Source organism: Rhinolophus sinicus, linkage group LG07, assembly GCF_036562045.2.
Source record: "Rhinolophus sinicus isolate RSC01 linkage group LG07, ASM3656204v1, whole genome shotgun sequence".
Classification (NCBI taxonomy): Eukaryota; Metazoa; Chordata; class Mammalia; order Chiroptera; family Rhinolophidae; genus Rhinolophus; species Rhinolophus sinicus.
In genome coordinates this window covers 12,323,126-12,348,220 of record NC_133757.1, presented here as the reverse complement: position 1 = coordinate 12,348,220, position 25,095 = coordinate 12,323,126, and the positions used below count along the sequence as shown (strand labels likewise).

Genomic DNA, 25,095 nt, shown 5'->3' with positions numbered 1-25,095 from the left:
CATGGTGCAATTCTAAGAAAGCTTTGGACTGGCCTATGGGAAAGGCCTCAAGCTGGTCGGCTGCTAAGGAAGTTCCACATCAGGCAGGAATGGGGCTGCACCATCCTCAGCATTTGTGGGGAGCAAGCGGGAGAATCCTGGCATCAGTGAACATGGTGCTGGGCCCACAGGGGTGGCAAGGCAGCTGGGGCTGTCAGGCACCTGTGTAGAAGTGACTGGCACTTTTTTAGGCCACCCCACCCAGCTGTTTGTTTTCCCACTTGCAGTGTGACTATTGCTGTCAGGGAAAGAGGTCAGTAACTATCATGGCGGTTCTGGTCCTGCTGGTTGTTCTCCAGCAACTGCTCCATTGGGAATCATGACATCACTGCTGGGCAGTGTAAATTCCCCGCCCCCAAAAGCTCTGAAATTGATGAAAACCATATATCAATTAAATGAGCTCCAAGGCTATGCTGCAGCCAAGGCTAAAAATACATTTCCTGTTCCCCGTTCCAAATTATATGCAACCATGTTTCCGAGAGTGCACATAACAGACTGTAGAGATCAAACACCATTAAGATACTTTGAAAATAGACTGCCAATATGAAGATGCCCTAAGTTTGAATATAAACCCCCTCCCATTTTCAAATTCCTGAAGAGAAATTTAAGTCCAAGTATTTAATGACTTTACAAATTAAAGTCAAAAGAAAATAAAGTCTACAATCAGGGTCTCTGGTGAATTCAATTTTTTTTTTAAGTCCCAAGTTCATGCTCTCCAATTACTCATATTGCTCAGTGCCAACTAGTGGCATTCTTGTGTACAGGGGGAGTTAGGATTTCTTTAGCAGCTTCATCCTGGACTGTCCATCACTGGATGATGTAATTCTCCTGTGCTTCATAAATTACAGGCTAATTTTGAATGAGTCCAAAAGCTTCCTAGGAGCCTCAAGGTGATTATTACACCCAGGCCTCACACTTATCCAACTAGACAAGGAACTAGTCTCCAGTCCCTAATGTAATTATCCCAGTACTCGGGGTTACCAAAGCCATACCAGAGATTCAGTGGTGAATGAGTGAAGAAGAGTAGAGAAAATCTTGGTTCTACTTTTCCAAGGATGCCAGTCAGCCCATACCTAATGCCTGGAACCCATGACCTGTGTGTAAATTCAACTGGGGAAAATCTCTCCATGAGAGGTTAACTAGACCACATACATTTATATCTGTGGGGAAAAACACTTACTGGGTGTAAGTGTTCCACCCAGGAAATGTTGACCCAGTATTTCTCCGTTCAAAGCACTTACCTTGAGACCAAAAACTACATACGTATGTCTTGTGCACTGTGAAAACCCTGGCATCCCATGCCCAACATACAGAAGGAGCATGATAAATAATTGTTGTCGTAAAATAGAATTTAATAAAATTTAATTTCTACTCATCATTCAAGCTTCTCTGTCACCTTAGTTGAAGAATAGCCTGCTTTACAAGGTGACCTGTTAAAAAATCTGTTACAATTTACAACGGGGTGGCGCAGGGTTTCTAAATACTATAAACAAAAAGAAAAACAAATAAATCAGGCTCTGAGACCATTATGTCTGTGACTAATACCCATAACCTCTGACTTCAAACGTGTGTGGTCTTCACTACAGCTCATTATTTTCATTGATTGACAAATAAGTGTATATTGCTTTAACTATAACTTTAAAAAGTTGTAAACATAACTATGCTAAGAAAATAATGCATTTAACAGCATATGATTGTCTTTTAAAGTTAGGTTTCTGATAACAAAGTTTGTAAAACACTGGTTCAGCAATAGTAAGATTAGCTTTGAGTCTGAGGGTTTTATCTGCATTCATATTCTTCTCTGTCTTAGCACATTGGAGACTCAGGTAACTCTTTTGTAAAATGGGAGCGATTATCCATATCAAAGTCTGTTGCAGACGTGAGAGAGTTAACTAGGAAAATCTGAAAAGCCTCTGGGCTTTCTGTATTGTTTCCCTCCACTCTAACTTAACAAATGCCACACCCCAAGGACAGGATGGCAAACAAAGTAGGCTCTGAATGAATGTTTTGGTTCATCTTATTTTCAATATTTTGAAATACTCTAATGATTTAAACAATTTCAACTATACACTGGGTAAAACAGTTTTCATTCTTAAAATTAATTATTTTCCTATAGGTTGTTTTTACTACACATTTGATTGAAATGTAATTCACATACCATAAAATGCACAGATTTTCAACTGTTTGATACAGTTTGAAAAATGCATTCACTCATGTCTCCCCCACCCCAATCAATATACAGAACATTTGCATCACCCCCGATATTTCCTTTGTGTCCCTTTCATGGCCCTCCACCCCAAGGCAACCACTGTTCCAATTGCTGTCACCACAGAGCCTCACATAAAGGGAATCGTGCAGTGTGGACTCCATTGTCTGCCTTATTTCTCTTAACATAATGTTTTTGAGACTTCGTCATGTTGTGTGTATTAGTACTTTGTTTCTTTCTATTCCTCCACATTTGATTTTATTTTGTTTATGCCTGTGTTTCGGCACATGCCTCCCACTAGAATTTCAGTGTCTTGAGGACAAGGGGCTGCATCCTAGTCTTCATCTTCATTATGGGGGACATACACCTGAGCTCAGTAAGATCTGAGTACATATTTGCTTTAAAAAATGCAGGAAGATTCATAACAAAAATCTTATTATGTACCAGTCTCTGTTGCATGTGCTTTGTGACTATTAACCCACTTTGTCAATATTAGTCCTCTGAGGTAGCTACTATCATGACTCCCATGTCACAGATGGAAGATCTCAGGCATAGAGAGCGTAAGTGACCTAGTCACAGTCACAGCGAAGTAAACAGGAGAGCCAGAATTGAAACCCAGTGTTGTCAGGCTTCAAAGTCCATTCTCTCGATCCTTAAACTACCCTACCTCCCACTAATGAAAGTGATGACCGAATCACCAAAAAGGGAGTTGCAGTAGTAAGCTGACTGAGTGAGTAATAACTCAGTGCTAGAATTTGTATTGTGGTTTCCACAGTAACCTTAACTCTTCCCTCTTGGTATGTGGACATTATCAAAGAAGCATTCACATAGTTGAGAGCTCAGTTTGTTGTAGGTGTGATGGTGACACACAGGATCATTTTACCCATCAGGATTGTGAGAGCAAAGCCTTGGGCCTATGGAAATGTTTAAGCACTGAAACAAAATGTGTCAAGTAAGAAGACGACAAAATGGAAAGTAAGAAATGGCTGCCAAATGTAATAAAACGCCAAATTCGTTCATTCTTAAATGTAGAATTCATATACATTTTAGTGTACTTGCAGATAATCCATAGGTTTAATTTGCCTCTTCATTAGCATTTCTAAGTAAGCAGGATAATCACCACAAATCAAGTAATACGTGATACCTATAGTAAATGTGTTTAAAATGATTTTTATCTTAAAACTTTTCAAATGTTTAATAATAAAAATTATATTTCCTGTGAGTGCATTTTACTGTGTTTCATATGAGATAATAGAGGGTCTATGAAGGTCTTAAAGTGGCCTTGTTAGACTCACTTCATTTCAAACTTGGCAAACTACCCAGCAAGCTGCCTGCTCCTCTGTACGCAAGTACCATGTAGAAGGAGGCAGAGAAGAAGAAAGCATACACTGTCTTATTTATGAGTTTTATAAGTAACCAATTGTTAAAAATTAATAGTGTTTTTCTGTACTATACAATACTTGAATTATCCCCCCTTCTCCATGGTCTGACTCTGTAACTCTGAGAAATATTTCCTATAAGAAGCAGCAGAGAACAGCATGGTAAGAAGAGGGAAAAGAGCTTGAGGTGGGAAGGATGGCATGACTGATGGACTCTCTCACCACCTGGATCATAAACTCCTGGAGGACGATGACACGCCTGTAGCCCAGAAAACTCAGGTTCTTTGACTGCAGTTACCCCGAGCCCTTAGCCGTTTGCATTATTCTGACTATCCCATGACTCCCTCTCAGCACCTAGGACAGTTCTGAGCACATAGGAAGCTCTTTCCTGTCCTAAAGCTGCTTTAACGAATGACCACAAACTAGGTGGCTCACAACACAAACTTAACACCTTACAAATCAGGAGGTCAGAATCTACGGTGGGTCTGAAGAGCTGCATTCCTTCGGGAGTTCTAGGGGGAGACTCTGTTACCTTTTCTAGCTACTAGAAGTTTCCAGCTTTTCTCCATTCATTGCCTCCATCTTCAAAGCCGGCAATGTCTGGTGGACTCTGTCTCCCATCTTGTTACTTTGACCAACTCTTCTGCCTCCCTCTTCCACTTGTAAGGGTCCCTGTGATTACATTGGGCTCATCCAGCTAATCCAGGATTGTCTCCCCATTGCAAAGTCCTTACTTTAATCACATCTGTAAAGTTCTTTCTGCCAATGTAAAAAGTTTCCAGGGATTAGGACCTGGGCATCGGGGGGTGGGGGGAGTGTTGTTCTGTACCACTGAAGCCCTTGGCAAACTCTAGATGAATTGATTCCTCAGGACCCCTGAGCAACTGCCAAGTCCGCTGCTTCGATTCTCAGGGGCACATCCGTCCGGCTCCTCTTACTGTTTACTTGCTAGGGATTCTCTAACGTGCCTTGCGTTCTGCTCTAACTTGCTGCTGCTTCCGGTCCTACTTATTACTTTTTCCTTAACCCTAACAATAAGGAAGTCACATGATCCACTCTCTTCCTTTTATTCTCGTGGTAATAATGCCCTTTGGATAGACCCTTGGTGGGCGCAGGGAGCAGTGTTCACAGATGAATGTGTGAGATGTCTGCATATCCATGCTGATAGTTTTCGTTCCCATCTTTATCTCTGGGCTTTCACTACTGTATTTTTTTCTGGAAATTGTTTTTTTTGTTGTTGTTGTTGTTTATTTTTAGAGAATTGCCACATGCAAAGAATCTTTTCAGGACTGTGTGTGAATTGATAATGTGCACGGCTGATAGTGAATTTGCTCTTCCCTCTCCCTGCACTGGCGTCCGCTCCTCTCCCTCATTCCATCATTTAAAGGTGTCCAAGGGGGCAGGGGAGGATGACTGCCAGAGTCAGATCTGCCATGAGCTGTGATGTCCTCGGCAAATTCCTTACTCTTTTGGTGCCTCAGTTTCCTTATATATAAAATGTGAATAGCAGTAGCTTTTCCACTTCATACTGTACTCAGGAACCCTTGTTTCATTTTTGTCGTTTATTAAAACATGTTTGATTTCTAAAACAGCTATCAATCAAGGCCGCCTAAGACAAAGGCCTACAGCATAAAAAGCCAAACTCCTCAGCGTAGAAGGCTCTTCAAAGTCTGATCCCACCCTAACTTTGCAGCTTTGGCCGACCCTGCTTCCACTGCACACAGCCCTCTGACGAACCAATCTGCCTGCCAGGCCCCGAACCTGCCAAAGACAGGAGATTTCTTCAAGTTCTCTCTCAATTTGGTGTTTTGTTGTTGTTTTTTCACTTTGATAAATAGGAAAAGGGGGGAGCGAGTGTCAACCATTATTAGAGGGATTTTCTAAAATATTTTAATGATTATCCTGGAAAAAGGGAAGAAATATAGCAGATGTGTTTAAATTCAGGTAAAATACACATTTCAGCTTAGAACATACAGCTAATCAGAGGTAACTGTGGAGTGGTCAGTGGTTCCTGGCCAGAGGGATGTTTTCAGCTTTACTAAACCATATCTGCCATAGATAAAGTGGATGGGAGAGGCAGGGATAACTGGGTTCCTACCTCATTTGATGGGCGTTACGAGTAAGTGAATAAATGGAAAGTCAGCTTCTGCTTGGGATGTTGCCGCCTGATCTGGGGAGGGGTGAGGATGGAGAGTGTCAGCTCTGGGCAGGGCTTGGTATCCCTGAAGGGCCTCTCATCTTATTCACCTGATGCCTCAGGACCAATTACCTGCTCAAAAGCAAAAGCAACCCAAGACAACTGCAGACGGACCACTGACATCAAATCACATCTTCCCAAACCACTTTCCATTGGAGGAAGAATACCTAAACCACGTGAATATTCTGCCAAGGGATCAGGGCTGTGAGAATAGAGGAAAGAGGTTGTTGTTACTACATTCTCAGCTTCGATCGGTGTCCTTATACCCTTTACACAGACCTCTTTTACTTTGTAAGAGCTGTGTGAAAGGTCCTCAAATAGATTGTTCTGAGTGGATGAGCTTCTGACAGGTTGTTTTCCTCAACACCCATCTTCGCCTCTCAGAGAAGCCATTCCGGACCCACGTGATGCCCTTTCACACCTCAAGACCTTTGTACGTGCTGTTCCAGGAACTGCCACCCTTTTGCCCGCCCTGCTTGCACACCAGGCAATTCCTGCCCATTGTCAGTACTCAGCATCATATCTGTGAGGCTCTTCCTAATGACCAGCATAGCCTAACACACACAGCAAGGAAAGGTCAGTAATGAATATTGTATGCCAACCCCTTTAATGTATTATATAGGATGTATGTGTGTATAACAGAATTTTCCTGCAGACTTTCCATCAAAACATTTTGTTCAGCAGGCTATGCTGGCCAGTATAGAAATCCAGTTAAATGACTACAGTGCTTGCTTTTTAGGGACATTTAAATGTGTATCATGGGGCAGGGGGATAGAAAAGGGGTGGGAGAAAGAAAATAAACCAGAGTAATCACGTGAGAAAAATTATAGCTTCTTACCCTGCTTGCCAATGAATTTTTCCTTTAGGATACTAAATATCTACAGCCAAACTTCCATGAAAATGCAGGATGTATGTTTCCCTTTTGCTTTATAGGTCACAAGTTGTTTTCATATTCATTACCTCACTGGATCTTGGCGCCAACCATGTGCAATACCCATTTTATAGATGGTGAAACTGAGGCCCAACAAGGGCAACTGACTTGTCTAAAGTAGCAGAGCCAGTGGGTGTCAATCAGGAGAGGGGGCTATGGTTGTCCGTCTACCTATTCTCCAACAACCCTTCAGCAGACAGCTATGGTTTCTCCCCTTGGAGTGCTGCTGCCTTGCTTTCCCATGCACCATCCTGCGTTTCTCCCCCTTCCTCCTTATTTGAGCTGCCTATTATTTCAGTAACTTGTTCCAGGCTCAGTTGGAAAGATTGAAACTTGAAAAGTCATAATTTGTGATTCATTTCCTATGTCTGCATACCTTAATAGAGTTCCGTATCGTATGCTTCCCTTACGTACTGTTTTTCTTTTCTTTTCTTTTTCTTTCTTTTTTTTTCTTTTTTTTTTTTTTCTTTTACCACCGCACCATGTGCTAACATAAGACTATTAAATGATTTAATCTCATGCTTCTGACTTAAGCAGCTTCCCATCCGTTGGGGTGTCAGGAAGAGCTTGGTTGGAAGAACTACAGGAGACAGTGGCACCTCATTCTCAGAGGCCTTCACTGATAATGGAGACATCAATCAAATGGCAGCTGAAGCCAGGGGGAGAAACTAGGGAAATATTGCCAACATATATGATAAAACATCGTTTTATATTAGGGGAAGCTCACACAAATAAGGAAAACCTAACAGCAATACAAAAAGAGACAAAATATGCAAAGTAATTGACAAATAGATCAATGACTAATGAAAAATACATTAAAAAACCTGTAGTCTAACTAGTAGTCAATGAAATAGATATTAAAACTATAAACATCACCTGTCAAATTAGTAAAAATTAAATATACATAATATGTATACATGTTGAAACAAGGCATAATTTAAATACTGCTGTAGAGGTATAGTATAAGTCTCTGTAAATACATGGGGATTATGTATGAAGAGCTTCAAAATAGTTAATATTCTTGCACTTAGTTATTTCACTTTTAGGAATCTACTTGAAGGAAAGAATCAGAAATTTCATCAAATAATCAGAAGCAGAGAGATGGTCAGCCCCACTTTATTTATAGTAGTGGGAAATTGGAAATTAGATGAATAACAATAATAAAAATGGACATAAATTATATAGTTATGGGTTATATCATAATACTGCAAAGAATACCTAATGACAAACGTCAAGTTGTCACATGTCAAAATTCATCCACCTGCAATCTCAGAAGAAGGTAATTGCTCTCCTGGTGGTGGAAACAGTGAAGAAGGGAGCTTCTCTGTGCTTGGGAGGATATATGAGGCAAGGAGGGAACTCTGGGCTGAGGACCACATGCCACTTACTAATCACGTGGCCTCGGCAAAGCCACAAGACTGCCCAGAGCTCCCAATTCCTCCCAGCATCCTCTGCTGCTACCTCGGCAGGGGAATCCTGAGATACGATGTATATGAACGCTGCCTTGTGCTGAGGAAGCTGGCTGCTGTTAGCACAGAGTCCAGGCGTGAGAGAGAGAAAATTATTAGAGAAATGGATAAGAAACTGTGAAAGTACTTTAGAAACTCAATTGCAATATGTATGTACATATATATGTATGTATATATGTATGTACATATATGTATTATGTGTACACAGGTAACCCTCGTACAACATGGCATCCTAGAACACGGTTTCACTCTAACACGGTTTGAGAATTAGGGAAATCCCCGAACAACACGGAGCGTAATAAGAGCTTTTAAGAGCAAAATATATCTCATTTGAAATTTTTCATTTGAGCGTGGATGTCGTATCAGATTTGACGGCAGAATTTTAAAATTTATTAGAATTTTAAATCCATTTTGTTCATGGAGTATTACAGAGGATGAAGCTATCTTGTCAAAAAGAAAATGCCCTTGGTTAATGGTGCTTAGTAGGGAAGACGAAGAAAACATTATTTAATACATACTAATATGTTACACTTGTGGTGGAAATTGCTTTGATAAAGATATTCCTCTTAATTATACAAATATAATAGTGTGTTTTTTTAATTTTTGGAAACTAACCCCCTTTTTTGTATTAGTTCTTTGTTTCATATTAACACAGACTCGCATAACACAGCATTTTTGGAACCTAACAACCTTGTTATATGGGGGTTACCTGTATATAATATTTTAACCAATTCCTAACTTTCATTCCTTTCCACCTATAGAACATTCAACTCCACAGCTGTCATCAGTATATTCAACATAATCCCAACTGTCTATGCAGTGCCCTCCACAAACTGTCCCGGGTCCTTGAATGGCTCCCATCTACACCAGCTCCTAAAGATCCAGCTTTACCCAGACGCTACAGGGTAGTGCTGTGGGTCGGATTACCTGGTTCAAGTTTCAGTTTTGTCCTTTACCAGTAGCAAAACCTTAGCCAAGGAGCTTACCTGCTATAAAGCCATAGATCTCCCAACTGTCAATGGGAGACAGCAACCTCTCCCTCATTGGGCTGTGGAAGGATTAAATGAAATAATCCAGTTAAACAGTTTAGCTAGTGCAACACCTGAAACAGATCAACAATAAATGGTACGTTTTACTATTTTTTATTATTATTATTACTACTGTTATTTATTAGTAGTACTAGTTGATATTATTTTATTACTACTAATAATAATTTTATTATTAAACTTGAGAAGGCTTTCAGCTCCCACTTGCAGGGCAGTGCCTGTACCTTCCCCAGCACTCTCAACATGGTCTTCTTAAAGAGGGTAGAAACAGCTTCCAGAGCCCAGGAGAGTATCAGCCAGAGCAGAAGGCATAGATGACATTACAGAGCATGGGGGAACATCTTTACAGATGTCCAGACTGAGTATAGATAGATATCCCTAAACTGTGAATCCCTAGCTGATGTAGATTTTGAGTGTAAGTGCAAATTGAGAAGGTGGTTAGCATTTGAAAATACTTCCTGGAGAGATTGGGAGGGGTAGTGTGTCAGGGACAAACACTGGGAAAGGAGATGCGTTGAGAGACAAATCTGGGATGGTTCTTAAAACATGCAGAAGTGATGAAATTTTGAGGTCATGTAACCAAAGAGCACAGATTTGTGGGGAGCGGGGGTTGGGGTGGGGGGTCAGAAATAGGCCACAGATGAGCCAAAGCAGATGGAGAAATGTGTGTGTTACATGTGTACCCAGCTAGACTGGCTGTGCTGTCAGCAAGCCAGCAAGTGAGGGGCATGGCCTTCGATTTCTGCGTCATGGGTTTCTGCCAGACAAGCAGTCCCGGGCCTTTTCCTTCTTGTCACTTTGTGTCCCTTCAGCTTACCTGTACACCTGCTTGGTACTTCTCTACGCTGATGGCCTTGTAAGCATCTCTCTTTTTTACAGTTGGCTGGTGGAGACCCTTTCCATTTTATAAATGTGTTTCCTTTCCTTATTTTTCAAATATTAAGCAGTGAGATAAAGAGAGATAAGTATGGGTTTTGGAGTCAGAAGAGGATTCAAACCTCAGCTCTGCTCGTTGTATGTCTCTGCGAATGCTATTTAATATCTCTAAGCCTCCATTTCTGTATTTGTTTTACACACACACACACACACACACACACACACACACACACACACACACTATGTCCCACTTCACTGCTGTGAGAATTCATTGAAAAAAATATTTGTAGAGAAACTAGAATTAGTAGGCCATTACTAACTAAATACTTTCTTTCCTTTCAGCAGAGAAATGTTTAAATGCAAATAGTGAGTTTTATACATTTGCAATGTTTAAGGGCAAACATTTTTTTTTTCTTGTGGCTTTATGAATATCTAATCAAATATACTTGTAAGTGTTTTGATGATTAAAAACATTATGCAATTACAGCCAGGTCAAGTGCTGAGGATATAATGATAAATAAGACAAAGTTGGAGCTCGCCGGCTAGGTGGAGTTTTCATTCTAGTGGGAAAGACAAGAGGTAATTAACATGTATATAAATGATGCATGGACGCATTTTTATAGAAAAATAAGATAGTTCTATGTGCTTAGTTTGCATCACTTTTAAATGGAGATTTTGCCTATTGATTGATTGATGATGTTAGCTGGTGATAAGGGCATGTGAATGAAATCCCAGACTCCACGGTATCAGGTCCTGAAGAGATTAGAATGGGGTAGATTTTGAGTTGAGAAGGATCACGTTTTGATGTCTAACAAAATACATTCCACAAATTGTGACACCTCTGAAAACGAAGTCAGCTGGCTTTCCTAGGCCAGCAAATTGCTGGTGACTCTAGAGAATTGTGCGAGGCCACAATTTAATTGCACAAGCTCTAAAAGATCTGCAGCCCTTTATCCCATTAATTCAACCTGTAAGTTTGTTCTCCTGTCCTTTTGAATATGCATTTCTCATTGATTTGAATGGGCGTTACAGACACAGAGAAAGGGAAGAATGGAGCCAATTATCTGTTCAAAGCAGAGCATCATTTAAAGTACACTTTTCCAGTGTTTGCAGGAGCATTAGTGAGTCAGCTGCTTCTCACCCTTTTGTCCAGAAGGCTGTCAGTATGAGTGGGCCATTTTAAAGGGCAGTCTCCTTCTCTAAAATCTCAGTGTCACACTCATGCACCGGTAGTTTCATTGTGACTGCTGGGAGGCAATGAGCTCACATTTTAGTCTCAATTTTACTGCCGAATTGTTTCAGATTTCAGCTCTAGCCTAATCATAATTACCAAAGCCAAATAACGTTATAAATTCCTAGAATAGCTACTGGGTTCTCACCAGTGTTCCACACAGCAAGTTAAGTCAACAAAGCCACAGCCCTCAGAGATCTTTTGCTTGAAATAGTCTCTGTCCATCGTTCTTGCACTAACCTGGTGCAAAGAAGAAAAATGGTTGCAAACATAACATTTAAAGCAACGGAACTTGCACAGACAGTGAACACAGCATCGTGATTCCAGCTGTCCTTCGCCTTACAGACTATGTGTTCTAGCATTTGGCTACACGGTAAATCTCTGTAAGGCAAATCTATTTGCCTACTGATTTCCAGTCTATAATTCCAGGTGCGTTAGAATTCATGAAAGTCTTATTTGAAACCTTCCGCGGTGGAGAGATCCAGATGGTGTACACTGCTAGATACCCCAGCTCCCGAACTGCTCTGTGTCTTTAAGGAATTGCTCGGTGCTGGACAATTTGCAGCGCTGGGAGCTCAGGATATTCTTTTTGCTGGGAGTGCTTCCTCTGACTCAGAGAAAGTTATTTCTGTCACACTTTGAGATAACCCTGACTTCTTGCTGCAACGCCCCTCCTTTTCCTTTTGTCTGGGTATTTATAACACTTTGTAGGACCAGGACCAGTATTGGTCTCCATCCGTAATTGTCTCTAGGTGTGGCACACAGGTTGAGTCCAAAGTTTTCACTTTTGCAATAGAAATGAAGAGGGCAGCCGTCTACAGCCAGGCGAAACATGCAGTCCACCCCATACATGGCAACCCAACAAACGTCTTCTTGGTAAAGGCACTTGTAGGACTTCTTGGAGGAGTTTTGAGATGAGTTCTAATTCTGTTGTCAAGCTTAATAGCTAACTTGGAGACCTTGGTCCATCTCTGGGATTCTAAGTTACTTCCTCTGTAAGATGAGGGTATGACATCCACCTTCTAGAGTGATTGTGTAGACTAGATAAGATAAAGAATGCAGAAAGCCTGCTCAGTATGTAGTGGTTTTCTGTTTGCTTTGTTTTGTTTTCAATGAGAAGGGTTACTTAAATGTATTATAGGCTTTTTGTGGAGTAAAAAGTCCATATCTGATTAATATTTTAAAGAAGAAAGCTCTTATTTGTCTTTTTCTCAAATGCCATTTCGTGGGGAACAAAGACCCTGTGAAACAGCTCACCAAATGGTTAGGATAACCAAACTTTGTTCATAATAATGCTTGAATGAAAATTTTCTCCAGAGCTTCATTATTAATAGTTCGGGTCAGCTCGGTGCTTCTGCAACTGGTATTCTCCATGTAAACCAGGAACAACCGAGTCAGTGGAGGCAACAAAAATCACTGCTATTACAATCATCACAAACAAGTATTCTTTAGTTGACTGACTTTTCTTACATAAAATCCTGTGTCTAATAATTGTTAATAGTAAATAACAGGTCCCAGAGATAAAGAATGCTATCATTTTAAAGTCTTTTTTTTTTTTATTTTCAACACAAAAAGAAAATGTTTTTTGCCTGGCTATAAAACAAAGAATCTGAGATTTGAGTGATATGTGTCCTAGCTTACACGTATCTCTTTTCTAGTGTCTTCTCCTTGCCTTCTAAGTAGTTATGTAGGTCAACAAGTAGTGTTAGCTACATTCCTTGTGGAATATAGGGTTAAGAAATTCTCAGGAAAAATTTAAATCATTTTAAGGTCATTATCTCATTAAATTTTAGGAAATAATTAGATTTTTAAAAAGTAACCAATGAGCGATTTCTACAAAAAATAGTGGGGATGGGGAGATTTAAGGATCCTAATCAATTTTAGCTGATAAAACAAAAATAAACAATAAAACCACTAGAAGTTGAATTATGTAGTGCAGGCTTCAGGTGCTAAAGAAGTTCAGAAGGTGGGTGGCTGGTTAGCTCAGCTGGTGAGAGCATGTTGCTACTCACACCAAGGTTGCCGGTTCGATCCCCGATGGGCCACTTTGAGCTGTGCCCTCTTTAAAAAAAAGAAAAAAAGAAAGAGGAAGTTCAAAAGGAAAGAAATTTTAGTGGTGTTGGTGGTAACCAGAAAAGCTTGCTGGAGAAGTTAGGTCCTAGGCTGGATCTTGAGGGTTAGACGAACAGAGTTTGGATAGGCAGAGAAAACATGGTCCCTAAGTGTTTTATATCTCTGATCTGCAGTGGGCATCAGTGAATTCTTTCATATTATGAGTGTGTTAACTATTTCCAGATACTCTATTGTAAATGGCTAAACTCTACTGTAAATGGCTAAAATGATTGGCCCTTACTCAGCGATAAAACTTCACAGAGATGACCCTGTGGAAAGAGGAAATACTCCCACTGACACCACCTTTGCAGTTGGCACTCAGCTTTGCCCTGAGTTTCTGCACACAAATCTCCCAAAGATAAGGGGTCAACAGATTGTGTTTATGCAAAGGAGATGTTCAAATTCTACTTGAGAACACACGTAAATAGTAAACAAGAGAACCTGAAAGTGAGTTAAATTGGAAAGCTGGCTGAAATGCTAAATAGAACATCGTTGGTAAGAAATGATGCGTTCACTCAGCCCGGGGGAAGTGCAGCAGGGTGGAGCATGTTTTCTAATACAGCTCCGCTCCTTACGATCTCAGCTCGAGCTTCTCCAGTGATAGGTACAAAAGGCATATTGGAAGCTTTCCACATGTCTAATTATTTCCTGCTAAACCTGTCATCAAAAAGTTCAAACATTTAGGAATCACGGTGAGTTTTATCTGTTTTTCTTCAGATAAAATGATGATGAAGGTATTAGAGTTCTGTGCTAAAATGATGATACATCAGATGATATCTATATCGATATATAGATATACATGTAGATGCTATATAAAAGGAAATTTATAGTTGCCTTAAAAGTCTGCTCACATGTGCATATTCCCCCAGTATTCTCGTCTCATCTCACTCCAATCTCATCCTTCCTAACTCATCTCAAAACAGACCCATTGACAGCCATTTTTCTCACTGTTTCCCATCACTCCACACCCATGTCATATGAGGTTCATAGGGGCCCTGTTCATTCTGCAGGTCTTTCATATTCCAGACAGTGACAACTTGTCCCTGGCTTTGATGACTGCGGTCGTTTTAAAACATATCCACAAATTCTTTGATACTCCTCCCTTCAAAAGTGGGAACCTAATTCTCCTCCCCTTGAATGTGGGCTGGATTTAGCGACTCATGTCTAAGAAATAGAATAAAGCAGATGTTACAGTGCACACCTGTAGATGCTGGGTTATAAAAGGCACTTCAGCTTCTGCTCATTCTCTCTTGGGACACTTGCTCCAAGAAAAGCCAGACACCGGGACATGAGGGCACTCACTGTGGAGAGGTTCATGGATGAGGAACTGAGGCCTCTGGTTGGCAGCCAGCAAGCACCTGGGGCTTCTGCCAATAAACAGCCCTGTGAGTGAGCTCCCAAGTACATTCACGAGTCCCAGTCAAGTCTTCCGATGGTTGTAGCCATGGCCAGTGTCTTAGCTGCAACCGCATGAAAGATCTGGAGCCAGAACCGCTCAGCTAAACTGCTTCCAAATTTGACCGACAGACACTGTGAGATTAATAAATGCTTGTTATTTTAGGCATCTAAGTGTGGGTATAATTTGGTATAATATTGATCCAATGACCTCACAGAGTAATGCGCTATGCTGAAGTAAAAAAGCTGTGCAGAGAATTAGGTGAGGATTCCTTATTTTTTTGATAGACTTTGAAAAGGGAGAATAAGCCTTTGATCCATCTCTGCCATTTTTCACTTAGCCAAAAGAAAACATTTACAACAGTGATTCTCAGTGGGGGTAATACTGCCCCCTAAAGTTTTATCTCAGGAATTTGTAGGACATGCTGGGTTTGCACGAGGATTGGGGCCACCACAAAGGCATGCAGTAGGCAGAGCATGGGGATCCTAGATGCCCTGTGGAATATGGAACAGTACCACACAATAAAGGGTATTTTTTGCTAGAGATAACCCTTAGTGATTTTTGAGAAAGAATATTATCCCAGTTACTTATTTATATATGGAAAAGTGTTGTGTTATTTTATTAAGTATCCATAATTTTGATGGGTTACTTATCTTCAGAAAATTTTACAAAATTAAGTTTTAGCTAAATGATTACAGACAAACCACTCCTCATTTTGTTTTTCGTGCTGGCATATGTGGTAGTATAAGAACAGATTTTAAAATTTAAAAACTAACAAGTAAGTAAGAGATAAGGCAAAGTCTTTCGTATAAATAATAACATATAGAGAAAAGAGTTGTAAGTTAAGAGAAGACATTAAATTTGTTCCAACAGAAACAAAGATCAAATGGAGTAAAAGTAATTTAGAATTTTTAGCTCAAGTAAAATACAACTCAGTAATAGTAAGAGGCCACATGGGTTATTTTCTTCCTATTCTTAAGATATTAGTGCTTCTTTACCCCACAGTAAAGGGAGAATATGAACCACTTCCATGATTCAACATAATGTGTGAATCATAAAAATCTTTCTGATTTTTTGTTAAGATCATTCTGTATACACTTATAATATTTTCTTGTCCAAAACCTTTACGTAAAGGATTGAAATGTTTCTAATAACAGTGAAATGGCTCTAATGAAGTGGTCCCATGATTTAAATTATTGTATCAACATCTTCATGTAGCCCAGTAATCAATATATGGCTAATATCTCCACTACATACACATATATAAACTACGTACACACACACGTATATAATGTGTGTAGTGATCAAAAATTAGAATAACATTTCATTCAGAAGTGACTAATAAAAGTTTGAACATTTGCTAAGAATATTGTGATTACTACTGCTTTTAGTAACACCTTTTGTATTTTCTCAATAATACCAAAATTTAAATTAAAAAGAAGACAACATAGGAAAACCTAATATGGTAAGTAGGGAAGGCTTTCCAACAGCACATAGGAGTCATAAGGATGATCTGGTTCTTGAACTACATCTCATAGCACAAGTTTGATGCTAACAGAAAAACAAAGACAAAAATAGACAAAGTAAAAAGACAAATAGCAAAATTAGAGAAAAATTTACAATACAATAGATTGCTGTTGAATGTTTCTTTTTTTTTTTATCATAGTGAAACAAACTTGTAAATGTATTTGACAATATTTCACTGACTTGTCAAAACAATCAATGCACAGTATAATTGTAGGTGTTGGGAACAGTTTTAATCCTGTTTTCATGCTATATTTTTTTAATAAATCTAAATTTAAAATTTAAAAAAATCAAAATCTGCAATAAATGTTTCATGTTATGATTCAGCATCATCGAGGAGCTCAAACTGTACTCTCAAAACCTTGGGGATGAAAAATAGCACGGTTCAGGAGGAAACGAAGTCATTGAAAAGCCAATTAGTCTATCCTGAAATAATTCTAACTTTTGTGGTAGTTTCCAATGGCAAAAATGAAAAAAGAATTCACTACTCTGTTCCATGGGCAGATTGGGAGACTGAATTGTTCTCCCCATTTGTTAAACCAGCGAATTTCTAAGATTCCTTCCAGCTCTGAAGTTCTCTGGTCCTAAGAATATCCCCATTATTATCATTACCTCTCATTTTGCTTAAAGAATGTTAAATCAGTAATCTCTTATCTTACATCTATCTTTGAGAGAAAGAGTAAAGAAAACTGAATTTAGTTTCTTCATGATTAATGCATTTGTCAAATGCTTTCCAAGTAGCAAATTAATTTATTGTGTTTTTTCATGAATGCAAATTCAAGCTGTGCAAACTATTGTGGTAAAACTTTGCAGTCCCTTTTCATAAATTAGAGCTAACTGATTTAATGTTGATGAAAGGAACGATATTGAAATACAAATTTTAATAACATGGGTAGAAAGAAAATCTTAGATTTCATAAGCTTTAGCTTACATAAAATTCATGTAACTTGAACAGAACATCATTTGTAATTTTCTATAGTGAAGCCTGTATTAATTGCCTTGTATGAAGCTCTGAGGAGTTCCTTAACAAATGTCTGGCCCTATGTGTTCCTGACAAGGAGACTTGTTTATTGATTAGTTAATTATCTCAAACCAAGGGCCTCAGATTCAGTTTTTGATGATCACTGTCTTACCTTTCTCTTTTTCTGAATATTTTCATCAAAACTGGAAGTAAAGCAGTTTTTATTTAAATAAGAAAGTATTTTGCTTGTGTTCACATTGATTATACGGAGAGTACCAGTAAATTTTAATAGACTATTTTACAACTCGTTGGTTCTTAGTACTTAGACTAAAACTCCATGCATAGATGTATGTGTTTATGTGTGTGGAAAATGTCTTTAGTAGTCAGATAAGATTTTAATAATGACTTTAGAAATGTGTCTTGTGAGCTTGATTCTCTCATACTTTTATGATCTAAATTCACTTCAGTGGGACTGTAAAAAACAAAGTCATGTGCAAACTCACTGAATCCTTGTGTTCTTCTTTGACATAACTATCTGCGAACCCCATTTTATAGAATACTTACCCTGAAGAACGTGAGAGAATCAAAATTAGTATTTTTCTTTTGCTTTTTGCATTTTAATTGCATTTGTACTTGATTTTCAGTTCAACAAGGAGAAATTTCAATTTTTTATGTTGACTAAATAAATGTAAATGATAGGGGCTAATTGTGCTCACATTTTTAAAAGGAAAATTTTATAGAAGCTAAGTTTGATTATATGTATTTCATGCTGGGATTTAGGAAGTTTTGTATAATAAAAGTGTCTGGTTTTTTAATACTGATATTTGCAATGTTTACTAAATTTAAAAGGTAGTGCCAGATTAGATTTAATGCTCAACTCTAAGGCTAATCACTTAAATTGTGAAAGAGAAATCTAAAGTGTAAGTCTTTGACACATTCCATCTTATTTTTATGTCATACTAAAAGTCATAAAAATCAGCAAAACAGTGAAATTAATACTGAAATACATCCAAAATCTTTTTGGCTCATCATCTAAGACTCAGAGAAATGCCAAGTCTGAAGGAGCCCATGCTCGAGTAGGTCAGAGAATCCAATGAATTCATCCTGCCTCCAATACTTGTCATCGCTGGGTTTTACTTTAAGAGAAAATGGAGTCATGGAGGAAGAAGCACTGTGTGATGAACATATGTAATCTTTCTCACCTGCATTTTACTTTTTATCTTGGCTTTCTTAGCATCTTCATTCAAAATGTTAGCAGGGATTAGACTACATTATGGGATAATTAATATGAGCTTTTATTATAATGCTGATTTTGAGTAATACTAGAATAAAACACATGTCACTATGTTAAAGATGGAAAGTTGAACAGATTGCTTTATATAGAAAAAATACATATTTTCCCTTTTCAGCTCACCTTTCTTTTCAAATATCAGTCCAATATAAATGTTTGACAAAGGTTAAATAATGTGTGAGAGAAGCACCTTTTGAAGTTTGGCAATTCCGAAAATCCTTTCATAGAATGGGGTATGTACATTCTTGCATATTAAAATATTGGTCATTTTAGGAAGTTTAGGAAATATTTTCTCATGGGGTCAGAGGATGTGGCTCCGGTTGATTAGCTACATCCAGTTCACACTTTAATGCCAATGCTCCATCCTTAAAGGTTTTCTTCATGTGGCATCATATGCTCCATTTCTTTCTTCTAAACTGGGATTTTTCCCAAATTTGTTAAAATTACTAACAATCTATATCATTCCACAGTAATTCTAGAGACTTATTAGGCACTTCCTCCTAAGTTGCTTCTGCCATGTTTAATTATACATCTAAATAAAGGGCCATGCTCAGAATCGGAGTGTGATAACCCTTCATGTTGGGTCATAAACTTCAGAACATGATCTGGTCACTACATAAGGGCCACCATGACTGGATACTAATCTGAACAGTTCGGTCAAACAACCAGGCAATTCAGCCACCTACAATTTAATGGTTGCTTTTATTTGAATTAAAATTAAATTTTAGATCTAATTGGTTTAGCTATTGATTCAGCTGGGTCAGTTCACGCTATATAGATAGCTCTGTACAAAGACAGCCATATTATCTCAGGCAACTCATCCCATATTTTTTAGAAAATAGTGTTTATAATGTGCTGCAAAGAGTGCTGTGTGCAACAAAGAGTGATGCTGATAGACAATAGATATCTAGTCATGAGCTGTAGGGTCTGTTTTTTTGGACACTGACCTTCCATCCTTGCAGATTATTCTAGTTCTCTAGAAAGAAGTGGGTAGTAGCCCTTTGACAAGATGGGTTATTGGCTCAAGATCAGTACTTTTACTTCTCCATTCTCTTCTCTCAATTAGTACTTGAGCAAAGAAATAAAAACAACTGGATGGCTATTTGCAACTCTAGAAAGCGAAATGGGAATGAAACACAATTAATTAAAATCTGCAGTTATTCATAGAGGACTTGCTTTTGTTCTGATTATCATAATCCCAGTTTGTCAAAACGGTTTCAAGAAAGGTAGTCTTTTATCAAAAAAGCTGGGGAGAGTCAACATACTTAGTCAGTTATAAATAAGCCATTTATAGATTGTCCTTCAACATCCCCTTTTATATAGCTTTAGGGCAATTCATAAATACCTTTGCAAATAAAAATTATCATCTGCTTTTCTCCAATTTTAATAAGTGAGGATTTGGAGTAAGACTATGAAACTGAATCTGATGAAATATATGTACTTTTTAAAACCTGATAGTACTGTACCTCTGCTGTACTTCTCTACTTTGTTTTATATAATGCCTCTAAAATGTAAGGTTCTCCCTTTATTTAAAAAAAGAAAACTTTTCCTCTAATTATGGGAACTCATCGACCATTGGGCTGAATGTCAGCGGCAGCTGGATGGTGAACTGGCTCCTTGCCCAGACCTCAGAGTAAGACTAATTTGAAAACCCTTTACAGAATGCAGCCCAGAGCCCACTGTTCAGAAGATCCTGCTCTCATCAACGATTGATCATAAGAGATTTCCTTTATTGACCTGAAAGCAAGTTTTTTCATCTTCCTGCCAGCTAAGGCACTTACTGAAAGTAGGTAGATAACATCCAAAGTGAATATGCCTAATAAAGAGGGCAAAGTCTTCCATCTCTCCCCACAAATGACATTCTGATTCTCTCCAGCGGGCCTTCTGTAATAACATGTGCTAATAAGAATTTCTATCTCCATCCATCTCTTAACCCATTTCATTGCCACCCCTTGAAGGACCTCTTTTTAGCAAGATGTCCCTTTTACAGTACACTTGGCAAATCACTTAGGAAAGTGTAGTCAGGGGTTGTGGGACCAAGGTATCAGAATTTTCTATGTGTCTGGAGATAACTTGGAGTGAATGCAGGGCAATGTTTTTCCCACTGGATATAATATCAGAAAGTTCCAGATCTCTCAAGTCTGTTCCCTCTATGATTTACCTGCCTGTAGATGTTAAAAGGTTCCCTCTTAGTGCTGACTCTTGGTGACACTTCTCAATTTACAGTAGCTCAAGAGGCCACTTTGATTGTTCCCAAAGACAAAGTGGGGGGAAATGTTCCTTTTTTCACTCAAAAGAGTTAGCATTTATGGGACATGCTCAGTCAGATTCGCAAAATTGCTTCAGAAAATGAAGTCTTCTTTTATACTATCCTTTGTTAGATTAAAGGAGGTCATTTAAACAAACTAATTCTTAAAAGTCCCTGTTTTGAATTACTGGAGAGAATGTGTACTATCTGGTGTCCTGGGTCACTTAGCAAACGTCAGAGGAATGGTTTGAAGTCTGTTTTGAGAACTACTCTGTTCAGCTATACAGCCTTTTCTTTCAGCAAAGATTTATCAAGGATCAGTTTGGCTACAGACACATCTGTTTTTGTTAAAATGCCTTTGGCCATTAAGTTATCTAAGAACTTTTGGTGAGGTCTAAGCAACTTATAATAATACTAATGGAAAAATCATGATTTTGTGTAAGGTTTTTTTCTTCCATTTTATCTAAGTGACTAGAAATGAGGATTAGTGCAATTTTTAGTTTTTTCCCCCATGACCTGAGAGGTTGACATAAAAGGCATAAATTTGCTTTACCATTGCAGTTTGTTAAAATAATATTTTGACTGCAGACCTAGTTGTATATTTTCAATTTCTTTTAATGTTAAAATTTTTTAAAAATATCGATTGCTGTGAACTTGAGAAAAGAAATATCTTGGACAATGCTGAAATTAATTTTCCTAGTTGACAGCGTGTCTTTTAATATTCAATGAGGTATATCAGTGTTACATGATATGGTAAGCTTTGTGTTTGTCTCCTGTGCTCTCAAGTGCTCTAATGTAGATGCTACAGAAAGCATTGATTCACGTCATCACCCAACACTGTTTCACCCTCATGTAAAATTGTAATCTGGTTTCTTATAAATAAGTGTCTGAGCTTAAAACACCATTATTTGTGTTTCCGTGTTGTCTCTAACTTTGCATAAGTCTCCAGGGAAGGATCAGAATATAAAAGGTGAATTTGTTTTTCCTTTCGGAAGGTGGCATCCAGGAACCGAAGGCAGCTTACAGTGGGACTTCCAAAGTCGATTTAAAACACTCAAAGTCTCTCCAAAGACATTCAGGGAGGGCTGAATGGCTAATGCTTTGATGGCAAGCAAGTGTGGCAGCTGTTTCCATTTGTCATCAATATTGTACACACGGCCTCAGATATTAAAACCTGTTCAGAGACAGTGTTGTCCAAGACACCGAGCCAGATGTCCCGGGTATAACTCTCACCCTCTGGGCATGAGCATGTCCAGTTCTCAGGAAGGGGTGTGAGCATTTTAGTAGCACGGTGGCACCAGGCGGGAACCTCTCCTGCGTCACCTTGGACAATCGGCTAACTATGGCCGCACCACTGCAGTATTCCCACCCTCCACTCAGTACTTTCTCTGCAACTAAATACAAGGATAGGAGAAATATAAGTTCAGCCTGTTTCCAAATTCCTTGGAGGTAGAATAACACGGAGACTTCTAATCAGAAGTCACTTCCTCAGCAGCACAAAGCATCATGATACATCATTTAATTCTCTTTCAAGTAATAGGTACTGCCCACCTGTCTTAGACTAAGTTTGGGATACGAAGGTGAATAAAAACATAGTCTCTACTTTCAAGGCGCTCCCAGTCGAGAGGGGTAGTCAGAGATATAAAGACAAAATTGTATCAGAATGTAAAGAATTTGAAAACTAAACTTAAGAAAAAAAGCTCTCATAGGTTGTTCAGAGATTCTAAGACATAAGATCAAGTCCCAGCCTCATCTTTGACACTTGCCCAGTATCTTTACTCCTCTGAGACTTACAGCCAGTTTCTTGTCAAATGCTGTTGGTGTCATAGAAACCACACCCAACAGTAAGTGCAATCATACCTAATGTTACCAGTGTGGTTCTCACTCTGGTAGAAGTATGTCCAGTCCTTCTTCGCAAGTCCTTAACAAGGAACAATAAATGCATATTTCTAGCAAGAGAGTTCTTGAACCCAGCCATCCCCTGACTTATGGTGATGCTGTGCTGCCACATGAGGGTGTATGTGGGGGAGCAGGCCAGCAGTGATAGCTGGATCCTTACCGCTGGCCTGCTGAAGAAAGGCAGCTACAGCCATAAATTTGTAGATCCAGAAGTGACCTTAGCAGCCACCTACTCCAACTTTTTTCTAAGAGAAGTCTTTCAAGGGACATTGTGAATTTCAAATCAAGAAAGGCTTAGAAGCCACAGACTTGGCTGGCTGACAGTTGTCATGGAATTCAGGACTGTTTGTTGCAAACAGACATAGATGCTCAGGTGATACATAGCCATGAACTAGTCTTACAGAGTTCATGGAGAATCTCAGTCAGGGCTTTCTCTTACCTCTCTGGGTGGATGTTCCTGTCTTCTCAGAGGATCCCCTCCTCTGTCGTCAGTCCTCTTCTTGGTCTTCTTTCCTTCTTATTCTATTCTTTCTACCAGGGTGGCCTCATCCACTCCAGAGACAGAGCCTGCTGGCTCTCCACCCTAGATTTGCAGCCCCCACCTCCCTTAGTGAAGAGTTGTTTCCCGGTAGTAGAGCTTGGTGATGGCATTGGAACACTGTCATGAGCTTTTCTGGCCCAAGGTGGTTTAGAAGGGAGTGTACCTTTTTCTATCCTCGCATCTCCCACCTTCCACCTAGATGTCAATGCTTCAGGCAGTCATGGAAACCCCAGATTGAAGACGGCAGAGCATCATCCATCTGGGTCCCTGAGTAACTACGTAAAACACATGCTGCTATCTGGCATCCCCTCCCCCTCCCCCCCCACACACACATACACATTCTGACACTAATCAGGGTCACCCACCTTGAACTTGATGTAGTGAGAAATAAACTTCGATTTTGTTAAGCCCCTGAGATTTCAGGCTTTATTGCAACACCTAGTGTTACCCACCTGTACAGTTCAAAGCCTTCAGCTTCCATCCAGCAAATAACCCCCAAGTCTACGTCTCTGACTAGACTTTACCCCTGAGCTTCACACCTGCATCCAATTAGACATGTCCACTAAGATGCCCCCAGGTCATCAAATTCAGTACATGACCTTCCCACACACGCTGGCTCTTCCTGTTCCTCCTTCATATACTAGTGAAAAGCATTTGTTGGAACTCTGCCACCCAAGCCAGAAAGCTGGGAGTGGTTCCAGACTCCTCCCTGTTTTTCATCTTCCATATTTATATTTCCTAAATATCTGTCCTGTTCATCCCTCTTCTTGATTGCTACTTTCTTATCTGGTTTTAATAACAGTAGTCTCAGCCCCCTCCCCACACACACACACTCTCATCTGACCTCCATGCTACCACTAGAGGTGTCTTTTTGCAATAAAAGTCTCCATTCCTTAAAATCATGCCATGGTTCATTCTGGCTTACAGATTAAAAATCAATATCCTAGGTTGGCATCTAAGTCTATTTTATTGAACCCCTTACCTCGCTTTCTTCTCTGTCACCATTCCCCCATTTGCACCTGTGTTCCACTCCTAGCAAATGTCCTGAAGTTTCCCAAATACCCTTCTCTTCATGCTATTTCATTTGGAATTCTCTGCACCCAGAACACACCACGCCCCCCACGCCAGTGTTCTTCATCTGACCAGTTCCTCTGCATCCTTCAAACCTCAGCTCAGATTCCTCTGCACTGGGAATTGTTGACCTCCACACCCATCTCAGAGACCTCCCTCCTGTCCTTCGTCCCCTCATGCGTTGTGCCTCCCTCATAGAATTTGTCTGTGTGCGATTGTGAGCCAACCTAGGAGCTCTTGCCTGAGTGCCCTAGCTTGATGCTATTTGCTAATGACTTTGAGAACAACTACCTTCAGCCATGCTATGGGCAACGTACCCTCAGTGCATGTTTATGGCTATAAATTGTGTTGTCCTCCATTCCTATCTGCCTAAATGGATAAAATAAACAATACCAATGATTGTTTTTCTTTTCCTTTTGATTATAAATCATGTGCTCGCCATTTGTACCACAGCAGTAGTTTCGTTCTAGTGGCTGTAAAGTGACCCAAGTGCAAGTCAAGGGATGTGGAGTCCTGGGTTCAGATCCCACCACATCCCCCAGCTGTGTGAGCCTGAACTAGTCATTCAATCACTCTGTGCCCCTTTTTGGGCCATCTGTGAAACAAGGACAGAAATAGCTTCCTGACCCACTTTAACAGAATAGTCTTAAGGGACAACCTAGATAATGTAAAAGCATT

The 25,095-nt window shown here is 39.4% G+C and overlaps 1 protein-coding gene across 1 annotated transcript in view; it reads left to right on the top strand.

The window, feature by feature from the left end:
• Positions 1 to 25,095, top strand: part of ATRNL1 (attractin like 1) — a 564,648-nt gene that overhangs the window by 529,583 nt on the left and 9,970 nt on the right. The gene's annotated exons all lie outside the window — the stretch shown is intronic.